At 40.2% G+C, this 13,561-nt stretch overlaps 1 protein-coding gene across 1 annotated transcript in view; it reads left to right on the top strand.

Moving 5' to 3' along the window:
* Positions 1-13,561, top strand: part of CREB5 (cAMP responsive element binding protein 5) — a 427,090-nt gene that overhangs the window by 244,927 nt on the left and 168,602 nt on the right. The gene's annotated exons all lie outside the window — the stretch shown is intronic.

Here is a 13,561-nt window from a genome sequence, read left to right on the forward strand (position 1 = left end):
CCTGTAATTTCTGGCTACTCGGAAAGCTGAGGAGGAAGGATCGCCGGAGCCCAGCAGGTCGAGGCTGCGGTGGCCGGGAGCGGCCACTGCACTCCAGTCTGGGCGACAGAGTGAGACTCCAACTCAAAAAAAAAAAAAAAAGATCACAGATAAGCACCAAAATGTGTGACTTCTCTTGATAGTCTTTCACTTAAAGAGGAGATAAAAGGACAGTAGGATGTAATCTTTAAAAAGGAATGTCCAATTCAATTCACAAACAAGAACTCTGGTGCTGGACAATGAATAGCTGTATTGCCCTCAAGCTTAACCTCTTGAGGGATAATAAGATGATAGCTTTGAAAAGGTGCTATTAAATTTGGGGTTATCAAAAATTACTTAGGAAATATGGCCAGGCACAGTGGCTCACACTTGTAATCTCAGCACTTTGGGAGGCTGAAGTGGGAGAATCACTTGAGCCCAGGAGTTCAAAATCAGCCTAGACAACATAACAAAACCGCATATCTACAAAAAATACAAAAATTAGCCAGGCATGGTGGTTTGCACTTCTAGTCTCAGCTACTCAACAGCCTCAGGCAGGAAGATCACTTGAGCCCAAGAGGTCAGGCTACGGTGAGCTGTGTTGTGCCACTGCACACCAGCCTGGACAACAGAGACCCTGTATCAAAAAAAAAAAAAAAAATTACTAACTAAAATATTACTGAGGGTTTCTGTAATATCCTCGAAGATCCCTTTATTTAAAAAAAAAAAGAAAAGCAAAAGAAAGGAACAGCAACCAAAAAAACATAAACCAAAAACAAAGGAAGCCTGTGATTTTCTTTCTTTTTTTTTTTTTTTTTGAGTTGGAGTCTCATTCAGTCGCCCAGACTGGAGTGCAGTGGCCGCTCCCGGCCACCACAACCTCGACCTGCTGGGCTCCGCAATCCTTCCACCTCAGCCTTCCGAGTAGCCAGAATTACAGGCGCGTGCTACCACGCCCGGCTAATTTTTTGATTTATTGTAGAGATGAGGTCTCGCTGCCCGGGCGGGTCTCGAACCCGCGGGCTCAGGCAATCCACTCACCTCAGCCTCCCAAAGGCGCGGGATTACAGGCTGAGACCGAGCCCGGCTAGCCTGTGCTTTTCATTTGGTCTCTTTCTACTTTCAAGTTATGCCTTGAAGACTTCTAATGTACCAATAAAGATTTTGTGCTTTTGGAATCTAAATAGACTTTTTCTGGATGACAAACAACGTCAGGTCACCGCAACCCACCAGAAAGAAAGAGACTTACAAAAGTAAGTGTGCAGAAAGTCCACAGTGGTTTCCCTGAAAGGCATAAATTAAAAAGGTGACTTCATATATGTGGCCAAAGGTGTTCTATATGCAAAGCAGGCAGTTAAAGTCTCTGTGATTCCTGGTCACTAGCAAAATTTTCCAAGGAAAGGAAGTCACCAAAACGCATTCAGTCTAGGACAGGAGTTGGTAAATTATGGCCCGTGGGTCATATTCAATCTGCCATCTCTTTGTGTGGCACACAAGTTAAGAATAGTTTTTACATTTTTAGATGGTTGAAAAAGTTAAAAGAAGAGTGGTATTTCATGACATGTAAAGCTTACATGAATTCAAACTTCAGTGTCCACAAATAAAGTTTTATTGGGACACAGCCGTGCCAACTCGTTGATGTATTATCTGTGGCAGCCAAGTGAGTCATTGCAATAGAGACCAGATAGCCTATGAAGGTGAAAATATTTGGCCAGGCTTAGTGGCTCAGCCTGTAATCCCAGCATTTTGGGAGACTGAGGCGAGTGGATTGCCTGAACCCGCGGATTCGAGACCAGCCCAGGCAACTTGGCGAGACCTCATCTCTACAATAAATCAAAAATCAGCCGAGTATGGTAGCACGCACCTGTAGTTCCGCCTGCTTGGAAGGCTGAGGTGGACAGAAGCAGACAGATCACCGGAGCCTAGTAGGTCGATGCTGGAGTGGCCGTGAGCATGCCACTGCACCCCAGCCTGGGCGACACAGTGAGACTCCAACTCAAAAAATAAAATAAAATAAAGTACTCTCTGTTAATATATATATATTTACTATCTGGTACTTTGCAGGAAGAGTTTGCCAACCCCTGACCTTGGAGATGGCATATAGTATGGGTCATCCTCCAAGCCACTAAGGAGTATTCAAGCCACTTGGAATGTATTTTACTCAGCATCAGGGTGGGCAGTTGTGCTTTTTTATTTGAAACTTTTTTCACCATTCTCTTACTTAACTCCAATCTTTTTAAGGAATAGACCATGATTATCTCTTATATCCCCTGCAGCACCTTACAAATAGGAGATGATTAATACTTCTTAAATAAATGATTAGATGAATGAATGAATAATGTTTGGGAACAAATTACAAACTTTTTCATTACTGCCTCATATGAAATATCAGGATTATAATACTTTCATGAAGTAATGAACTAATTAGCTAGCTAATTACTAGAAAACACTTAGGACAATATCAAAAATGGTATAGTGGGCTGAGTGTCTTGGCTCACGCCTATAATACCAGCACTTTAGGAGATCAAGGAGAGAGGATTGCATAAGCCCAGTAGTACAAAAGCAGTCTGGACAGCACAGTGACACCTCATCTCTACAAAAAATAAAAAAGTTAGCCTGGCAGAAGGATTGCCCGAGCCCAAGAATTCGAGGCTGTAGTGAGCCATGATTGTGCCACTACACTACTACACTCTAAACTGGACAACAGAGTGAGACCCTACTAAAAAAAAAAACAAACCCCAAAACAGAAGCTCTTAATCAAAAACCACCTAAGCATCACCTTTTGAAATATGCTAGCTGATGACTACATCACATAGTATGTGCCAAACCAGCGGGCAATATTCCTTCACTACCAATTAATCTGCTCCCACCAGTTGAGCTGTGTGAATTCTGATAGTCCCTGATATCTGCTTATGGCAGTGGTACTTGAAATGGAGAGCACATAATGCAATTAAATATTTGAAAAATTCTGTGACCAGAATAGAGAAGCAAAAAGGAGCAAAATTTGTTAAACACCTTTTCTGTGCCAGGTGCTGACTTGGCATTTCACATACACCTAGAAACCCAGATTCTCTGGAACCAAGTTTTCTGTCTTACACATTCTTTGCAAATTGAATCTACTTGCACAACTGAGTGGGACCATAGCCCAACTGAACTGCTTGCTATTTTTTTTTTTTTTTTGCTGTCTTCATAAGCAGTATTGATTGTCTTGGTCAAATCAATTGTGTGGCCATTTCCATTTACACATCATTTAGCTGCCTGAACAGATTGCTTCTGCCAGGACACAGTCATGCTGTTCAATCATGTAGGTCCAGATAGTCTAAAATCCTTCAAGTGGAACGCTAGAACACCAAAACACCAGGCTACTAAGAATTAGCTTAGCACATTTAAATTTTTTTTTTTATTTTAAAGATGTGGGGCATGATTCAGAGTTAGGTATACAAATGTTCATTATGCAGGTGCCCTTATATACTATAAGGGCACCTGCATAATTTTTTTCACAGGACATTTATGTTAAGATTAGTAGGAAACAAATCATCAGAAGGTTATTTTGTTCAATGATGCAAAATAAATCAGAAATTTCTAGAACACATATGTCTTAATAGCAAAGAAAAAGAATATCACCAATCGTTTTCCAAAGTAAGTATGCACTCACCTAAGCTGGTAAACACATTTGGTAGCAGATGGCTCTTTATGTCTCAAATTCAATTATCTTTTTTTTAAAAAGGGAAAACAAATGGTAATTTTAATCATCTTTGATTATTGGATTCTGGCATATTGAACTGAAGTTTTCTGATGTGTTTGCTTGGTTCATATAAAGATGGCAAGGGTCTGTGCCCTAGAAAAGCAAATTACCATGATTAATGGTAACAAAACCCCTTTTTACAGGTTATTTTCAGGAATGGCAGCAATCCAAAGTTGGCAGTCGTAGTAAAAGGGAGAATAGGAATAATAAAGACAGCTCATTGCTGGGGGACATGGTTTTGTTTTTACTATTTCTTTTTTCAATTAGTAGGTTGCACCTCCTGGCAAATTAACCTGTAAAACAAATATATCTTTTAACAAATATACTTTAGCATGTGCCAGGTAATTTTTATTGAAAATCACAGTAGTGACTACAGGCCAATTTAGGAGAATATGACTGTGGCTGTCCTTTCAGTATGTGGTAGAGACTACGCTAAAAATAATACCAAAGCCTGTAACTGCATTCCTGGGGGAAGGGTTAGATGGAGAGAAAGAGTGTTTTCCACCAAATGCACTCAAAAAGTGGTCTAGCCAGGTGCCTATTTCATGTCATAGTAGCACATATATGGCAACATATATAATAAGCCCTAAGTGAACTTGAAACACAGGTTTAAGAAAGACTTCCAGGCCTTTCTATTTCTGTTTCAATTTTTTTCTGATCCTCTTTCATTCACCAGGCATTTAGTACCAATGTGTGTCAGATATAAGACTTCACTTAATTTTCTTTCTACCCATCATAACATACTTATCTTTTCAAGGTTCTGTTTGCATGTTATATTTTGAACTAGAATGATTTATTATTTTTTTGGTTTTTGTTTTCTGAGTTGGCATTTCACTCTGCTGCCCGGGTTGGAGTGCAGTGGAATGATCACAGCTCACAATAGCCTTGACCTTCTGGGCTCAGATGATCCTTCCATTTCAGCCTCCCTAGTAGCTGGGACTATAGAGGCATACCGCTGTGCCTGGATAATTGTTTTTTAGCTATCTATCTATCTATCTATCTATCTATCTATCTATCTATCTATCTATCTATCTATCTATCTATTTTGTAGGTATGAAGTCTCACTATGTTGCCTAGGCTGGTCTTAAACTTCTAGGCCCAAGCCTAGAAGTTGGATTCTGGCATATTGAACTGAAGTTTTCTGATGTGTTTGCTTGGTTCATATTGGCCTCAATCTCCCAAAGTGCTGGGATTATAGGAGTGAACCACCACGCCTGGCCTCTTTATTCTTTTATTGGAAGTGCTGTACTTGTCTCTTGTGCTTTCACTATTTCAAACTTTTTAAAGTTCACTGTTCTGTGTGGTATGATAGAGAAAGCACCAGATGGGAGTCACAAGAGCTGAATTCTAATTCTGGCCTTGCTACTTTCTACCTGCCTGAGCCTCAGTTTCCTCATTTGTAAAACAGAATAAATCTTATTTGACCCACTTGCCTTTTGTGGTTAAAAGTTAATAATATTGACATTAGTAAGTTGTAAATTTGTAAAAATAGCCAAATTACAAATTTTAGCTATGTAGTAATCTTTCTCCCCAAAATGATTAATACATTTATCTTAAAGTATACTTATAGCAAGACATATTTCAATTTTTATATAAATTTCTCATATTTACTATTTTGAATTAATGACTTTTTCTATTCTCAATATTAGTGAATTAGAATAACAGGTGAGCACAAACTTCATAATTCATAATTTTGTCATTTTAAAGCTTTTATTCTCTTTTTTTTTTTTTTTTTGAGTTGGAGTCTCACTCTGTCACCCAGGCTAAAGTGCAGTGGTACACTCGTGGCCTCCCCGGTGTAGACCTGCTTGCTCTGGCTATCCTTCCACCTCAGCCTTCCAAGTAGCTAGAACTACAGGTGCACATCACAATGTCGGCTATTTTTTTTTTATTGTAGAGAAGAGATCTTGCCAAGTTACCCAGGCTGGTCTTGAACCCTTGGGCTCAGGCAATCCACTCTCCTTGGCCTTCCAAAGTGCTGGGATTACAGACAGAGCCACCAAGCCCGACCAAGCTTTCATTCTCAAATTGCTTTAAGATTATAATATAAATTGTGATTTCACTTTATGGTTTTAAAGAAATTTGTTCTATTAATGTAAACTGTTAATGATTCTAATTTGTAGAATGTCAGAAACATATGAGTATTTATAGAAAGCAGGCATAGATGAAAGAATATTATTATGTGGTCTAATTAAGCTAGCATTGTGTTGAGTCAGGTGTTATAGTGAAAAGAGACTAGCCAGCATGGATCTGAATTCTGTCTCGTATACTTTCTGTGTGGTCCATCTACTTTCTTTGAGTCTTGGTTTCCTCATCTATAAAATGGGACTCATTAATGATATCTTGCAGTAATGCTATGAGAGTTAGAGAGAATGCACACAAGGTGTCTTGTGCGCAGATTAGATGCTCAATAAACTGTTATTACCTAACTGTCCTCTCACCCACATCCACCTGGGAATGAACTCTCCTAGGCATAGGTGCCCGTAGATAATGAGTTGATCACAATAGATTCCTATGATGCTACCCAAATGTGTAATTTCATTGCAGGCTGTCTCTTAAGTACAGGGAAAATTGGTTGAAATTGATTATTGGTAACCAACTGCTTTTGCACACATGTCCAAAGGTGAAAAACTTGGTGATGGATATTCCAATTCCAATCTCGTTTCTTCTATGAAAATCTTCAGACTTGGTATAGCACTGAGCTCTGTAGCCACAGACATGAGTGAAACTAAAATTAGAAAGAAAGTAAAATTAGAAAAATGAGTAACAACTTGTGTGTAATTTGGCAAGGAGTTGGGGCAATTACCTTGGATAATTTCCATGTACAATGTTTGCATCAAACAGAAAATATTCCTTTTAATCAAAAGATGTGAAGGCACCATTTTAACAACAACTCTTATTCTGGAAGAGCCATCCACAAATAATTAAATTATAGCTACCATTTGAAAAGCAGGGCTAGATATAGTCACTAAACATATACAGATTTGTGCTGTTTTTCTTCTTGAGGCACTTAGGGGTGATGGGATTTTGAGTGCAGGTGATTTTCTTAGGAACAGAAATAATTCTGTAACTTGTCAGTGTGTTGACATGACATGCCCTTTCAGATTTCCAGCATGAAGGCAAATAGTGTTTTATTGAGCCTGACTGAGCGTGGGTGAAAACATTCATTTTACATTTATTTTATTCCTTTAGAAGTAGCAATTTCCATGCTAGCCATTTCCTGTGTTACACTTTGGGAAAATATGAGTTTACCATTCAAAAAGGAGAACATGCTAGACATCACCTCACATTATTTACCTGTCAGGTACAATGATGTTTTTCTATTCAGCTATCTGTGAATGAATCCATAGCCCATTCAAAAGACTTCAGAATCCAGCAAAAATTAAAGCACAAACTCTACCATGCAAAGCAGTGGTATGCTGGAAACCCGCTCTGTTGGGGGAAGAACCCTGATTTGAAGCACTTGCCAATTTCCATGGTGTAAATTCAATCATGGTCCATTTCAAGCTACCAACAGTTTAAGGACCTGCTTGAAAGTTTCCTGACTATAACAATTAGCTCTTACAGAGCTGGTACATCTGACTCCAGTACACTACTACCTTTAGAATGAGTTTTAAAATCTCAGTCTCTGACCATCTGAATTTCTTTTGGATCCAGAGACATTTTGGTGAAACTGATAGGTGCCTGTCACTCAAGGATACATAAAGGAGCCCGTGGATTTTTCTGTTTCCTTGCCTTTACTGCATTGTTCAAAGCTGTCTTTCATTTCCAGTGGCCAATATATATTACACCTGTGAAGTTTCAGACAGACTTCTAATGAAAACATTGATTTATACAAATAAAAGATTGTCTCTATATCCAAGCCATTAAACATCTAAGATATGTTATATATTCCCTTAGCAATTAGCTAAGGGAATATACTGCTTTAAGGAATCAATGAAACTCACTCCCCCTCTTTTAGTTTTCAGCTTACTGAGGAGTTCTGCTAACACCACTCTAATAGTCAGCTGCTTCTGCCTGTCAGTGACTGGCAAAGTGGTTTGATTCCTTTATGTATGTAATACAGTGCAGTGCTTTGAGGCTTGCAGATGGCACTCTTTAAATCAATGCATAATGATTTATTACCTATTGTGAGCACTTATAAAGACATTATGAAGGGATAGAGCACACCATCCTCATAGGCAAGCGGTAGTAGGTAAAGGTGTGAGCCCACCACACTGTATGTTCTTCTATATTCTGCAACTGAGATGTCCTGTGACCTTGGACAACTCATTTGCCTTTGCTGTACTCTTCATTTTGTAAGTTTTCAGAATGGGGTCACTAATGATGAGATTACAAATGGTTTGGAGATGCGGGATGGTCTATGGGCAACATTCATTCATACTAAAGTATTACCATATTTGAGCATCTTCCACGTAACCAAGCATCGCAGTGGATACCAGAAGAGAAGTGAGAGGTCCAAATGTGCACACATCTGTAATAAAAATCTAAAGACAGGCATAGAATTGATAATTACCAAATTCAAGATCCCAGTGACCTTTATAGCTGGTGAGAAGGGTGACTATAACCCAGGAGGGATTTATGGATCAAAATTAAATCCTATTTGTAAAGTTTATTTCTTAGCTTGAGTGGTGGGCATGTAGGTTTTTATTGTATTACTCTTTTAAATTCTTTTGCCTGTCTGAAATCTTATACCAGGTCTTTACATAAAAATGAAATTTAAAAGGTTTTTGTTAAATTGAATTGTACACTCAAAAATGGTTAGTGTGGTTAATTTTATGTTATGTGCTTTTTAAATTACTAAAATAAAAGGTTTCTTTTAGTCATGATGTGTGTGTGATTAGTTTTCACAATGATGTCATATTTACAAATTAACACACAGGAGTTTTTGTTTGCATCTTTGTTTGTTTTACACATTGATGCAGCTTGGGGAACTCTAAATGTACTCAGTCAACTTAACTTTGTGCAAAGATTGTAACAAGAATAACAGTCAGGTTTTAATTAATTAATCCCCATCAAAGTCAACAATTCTAGTTTAACAAAGAAAATATCCCAGCTGGGCTCGGTTGGGAGCCCTGTGCGTTGGGAGGCTGAGGTAAGTGGATTGCCTGAGCCCATGGGTTTGAGACCCGCCTGGGCAACTTGGCAAGACCTCATCCCTACAATAAATTAAAAAATTAGCCGGGCGTGGTAGCGCGCGCCTGTAGTTCCAGCTACTTGGAAGGCTGAGGTGGAAGAATTGCTGGAGCCCAGCAGGTCAAGGCTGCAGTGGCCAGGAGTGGCCACTGCACTCCAGCCTGGGCGACAGAGTGAAGACTCTGTCAACTCAAAAAAAAAAGGAAAGAAAATACCCCCCCAAAAACCAAAAAACAAAACCAAACCCAATAGTTCATTAACATTCTAAACATTCTTAAAATGTAGGAAATTTAGCCTACTGAATAATATTTTAATGATTATGAGAGAAAAGAAATGGAGATATGTTTAGGTACTTATCTAAAATTCAGCTCAGCTTTGCGCCTGTGTGGGTTGGTCACATAATAGTATCATAACATTTACTCATAACCATCGACAGAAAGGCACTATTAACAAAAACTAGAGTCTAACTGGGCACAAATTTACCATTTTCAATTCAGTACAGCTGAAAATAAAAGCAATAAAGAAAATACAAAGATTGGGACAAGAGAGAGATAATAATTATACCTAAAAATTTTTTTAAATATACCACCATGGGCATAACATTCCTCATTCCCAGAATATGATAAGATGGTATTCTGCCTCTTGGGCGAAATCACTGAGTGCGACATTTTTATGAAAAACCAAAAAGAAATCACTCATTTATTTGCACCTAATAATGTCTTCCTCTGCAGTATTCCTGAGTTAAAGTCAAATGATTTCCCAGCAGCATGGTGTATAAATGACCCAAAGTCTGAATCTAAAGTATAAAATGGGGATCAACATCACAACAAGGCTAATTGGTCATAGCTTTGAACTTGCACTATGAACACGTTTAACAATTGTCTGGGCCAAATGTGGTGGCTCATGCCTGGTAATCCCCGTACTTTGGGAGGCCAAGGTAGGAGGATCACCTGTGCCCAGAAAAATAAAAAAATTAGCCAGGCATGGTGACATGCGCTTATAGTCTCAGCTACTCAGGAGACTGAGGCCGAAGGATTGCCTGAGTCCAGGATTGATGCTGTGAGCCGTGATCATGCCAGTATACCTCAGCCCGGGAAACAGAATGAGACCCCAACTTTGAAAAAAAAAGGAGTTGTCAGTGCAAGCTCCTGACCTCCTCTCTCAAGAAGAAGGGGCCAAGGAGTGAGTGAACTTCAAAGACCTTTCTAAGAAAGTCCATCTCGGCTGAGTCCATATTTCACTGGTCCTGAGAGTTTACAGAAAGAAGTTTAGTACAGGACACTTTATTTGTAAAACATTTCTTGGCTGGGCATGTTGACTTAGCTTATAATCCCAGCACTTTGGGAAGCCAAGGCAAGAGCATTGCCTGAGCCTGGGGGGTTGAGACCAGCCTGATGAACTTGGTGAGACCTCGTCTCTGCAATAAACCACAAAAACTAGCTGGATCTGGTGGTGCATGCCTGTAGTTCCAGCTACTTGGAAGGCTGAGGCAGAAGCATTGCCTGAGCCCAGCAGGTCAAGGCTGCTGTGATCTTGAGCGTGCCACTCACTCTAGTCTGGGCAGCAAAAGTGAGACTCCAAACTCAAACACACAAAAAAATTTATCTTTGATTGTAGCAATTCGATTTTTTGACCTTGTACATTTGTATCTAAGGAAGTTTTTATTTTCTTTTTTGTGGGTCAGTTGTAATCCACTAAGAAGATTTAACTCCTCTTTCAGTGTCCTCTTATTTTGAAAATATTTCAGAATAGCAAACTCATAGGACAGCACATGAGACTAGTGTGGAGGGAAGGAAAGTAAGGAAAAAGTGGGTGAGAGAATTTGAGAGAATTTCAAGTGATTGAGTATCAGGATCCCATGCATACATAATCCCTTTCGAAAATAATGCCTGTCCCATCTGCAAGGGACCAACCCCATTTCTCACACCTGCCATATTTACAAAGGGTCTTAAGCACATGGTGGACGTAGTTGTATTAGAGAAATAGGTGACCAGTTCAAAGTTCCAACTGGGTGTCTCTGGACAGTTTCCCAATATAACCTGTCATGTCAGAAGGAATTCAAGTACCAAGGCAGAGCCTGCTTTGACAATTCTTGCTAATAGTATTACATCTGAGCGGATCTTTGGCCCCCTTGTCTTTGCATTCTATTCTCCAACACCCCCACCATGACACCCCTTGGCCTATACTTTAAAATAGCTTCTGAGCCGGGCTTGGTGGCTCAGCCTGTAATCCCGCGCTTTGGGAGGCTGAGGTGAGTGGATTGCCTGAGCCCGCGGGTTCGAGACCCACCTGGGCAACTTGGCGAGACCTTATCTCTACAATAAATCAAAAAATTAGCCGAACGTGGTAGCGCGCGCCTGTAATTCCAGCTACTTGGAAGGCTGAGGCGGAAGGATCGCCGGAGCCCAGCAAGTTGAGGCTGTGGTGGCTGGGAGCGGCCACTGCACTCCAGTCTGAGTAACAGAGTGAGACTCCAACTCAAAAAAAAAAAAATTGCTTCTGGCTGGGCTTGGAGACTCAGTCTGTAATTCCAGCACTTTGGTAGGCCGAGTCAAGTGGATTGCCTGAACCTGCAGGTTCGAGACCAGTCTAGGCAACTTGGCGAGACTTTGTCTCTACAATAAATAAAAAATTAGCCGGGCATGGTATCGCATACCTGTAGTTCCAGCTACTTGAAAAGCAGAGGTGGAAGGATCCCCGGAGCCCAGCAGGTAGACACTGGGGTGATCAGAGTGTGCCACTGCCTTCTAACCTAAGAGGGGTGGCTAGAGTGTGCCACTGCCTTCTAACCTAAGAGGCGGAGTGAGACTTCAACTCAAAAAAAAAAATTTTTTTTTTTTTTTTGCTTCAAAGCTCTCTCTTCTAGTCATTGTGTCTCCTTTGTAAAGTAGTGGAACCAATCGGCTATCCTAAGCCAGCTGCTGAGATAGATGCTGACATGGCTCATTAGAGTGCAGTCATAAACCCATTCATAGAAATATTCTGAAGGATGTTTTTATTGCTTTATGTGTATATAAATCTCTTTGTTTGCACACAGAGAACGCCGATTGAACAAAATGATGTACTGCTGGCTCCATTTTTTGTCTGCTCACTGAGCAGGTTCATTACAGTCTTATCTTAATTACTCTTTTGTACACAGTGTATTTGTGACCATGAGCATCATTCACCCTACACCTTTGTCCTCAATGAGGAGCATGCAATATAAATAAATGCACTGATAAGGGTGGAGCACGGCTTGCACATTAGGGATAATTATGGCTCCAGACAAATGAGATGATGAGTTTTTAATCACTTTTTGGAGTCATTTCTCTTCTACGTGTCCTAGACTTTCGTTTTTCAAAAGATAAAGGTAAAATATCCAAAGTCAAAGAGTAAAATCCATATTATGACCACCTCTGTGGTGGTATGAACCCAGAAAGGAACAGGAATTGTGACCAAAACAATAGTTCCTATCTACCTCTGCCCATACTGATTTGAGTATGTGTTTAGTTTTAAAGGCTTCTTTTGTTAGATGGACTCTTATTTGAAGTTTCATGCAGCCTCGAGATGCTTAACAGTGGCAAAAGAGGCAACAGTTTCTGTTCTACTCATGCAGCAATTATCTTCATTGCAAGAGAAGCCAGTCCTTGCAGCTGCACCGCGAAGCTCAGGCATCCCAGAACAAAGCACGTCTGCACTCATGCACACAGAAACGTGAGAGACACTATCAAATGGACAGCTCGCTGAGGTCTGGCCAAGTGGCCCACCAGCAGTTCATGGCAATCCCAGGAGGATGCAGCCGGCTTTCTCAGACTCCTAGCTGATTAAAGCATGGGGTGATGGGAAGGCCATGTTGAGTCTCTGGTTTGGGGAGGGGGTTAAGGAAAGGGCTGACAGCTGCTGCACAACTGGTGAAAAACCACGGGTAGGGATCGCAGCCTCCTGTTGCAGAGGAAAAAGGAGCTCAGAAAGACGCCATAGGCTATTTGCAATACATGAGTGCTTTCTCAATAGCCCTCTATTGGCTAGGTCGCTCATCTTAAAGTCATTGCACTAAATAGAATCTATATGTCATAATTTATGATAAGTCTCATGATAAGGGATTTCCAACATAAGAACGAGCATTTTATTTGGTCCTCTGCCTCAGAACACTGATCGCCTGACTCATTCTTTTCACAAATGTGGAAAAGAATCAATGTTTTATACAACCTACTCAATAAGTGTACTGGGCGAATGGGATTCTTCCTGTTTATTAGGCATGCCTGAGTAAAAGTCTTTGCAGGAGATTATTTAGTATCTGGAAAGTTCCCCTCAGCAGCTGGAATTGGTTCCTGTGGCACTTCAGAAGATGGAAATGGTGTTCAGAATGAAATGCCTGATAGGATGTTGGATTTGTTTTTAATCAAAAGAGGGCAAGCTGAGCTTTAAAAGAGGCAATGGAGTATTTTTTCCACTAATGTGGAAGTTTAAGGTGTCAGCTGCAGAACACTTTTCCTAAATCCATTTCAGAAACCTTTTTATTCTTCTTTCAGTTTGCTGTGACAATGTCCGGTAGCCAGATATGTGGTGCATGCAGGGAGCCCAAAGCACTTGGCCAGCATTTTATTGTTAATCCTCGTGGTAGCCTTTGGCAGAAGGAGCTGGAAACCAAGTTATATAAATACGTAACATTTTGTGACAATG

Source organism: Carlito syrichta, unplaced genomic scaffold (assembly GCF_000164805.1).
Source record: "Carlito syrichta isolate Samal-C Ts95f unplaced genomic scaffold, Tarsius_syrichta-2.0.1 Scaffold314063, whole genome shotgun sequence".
Lineage (NCBI taxonomy): Eukaryota > Metazoa > Chordata > Mammalia > Primates > Tarsiidae > Carlito > Carlito syrichta.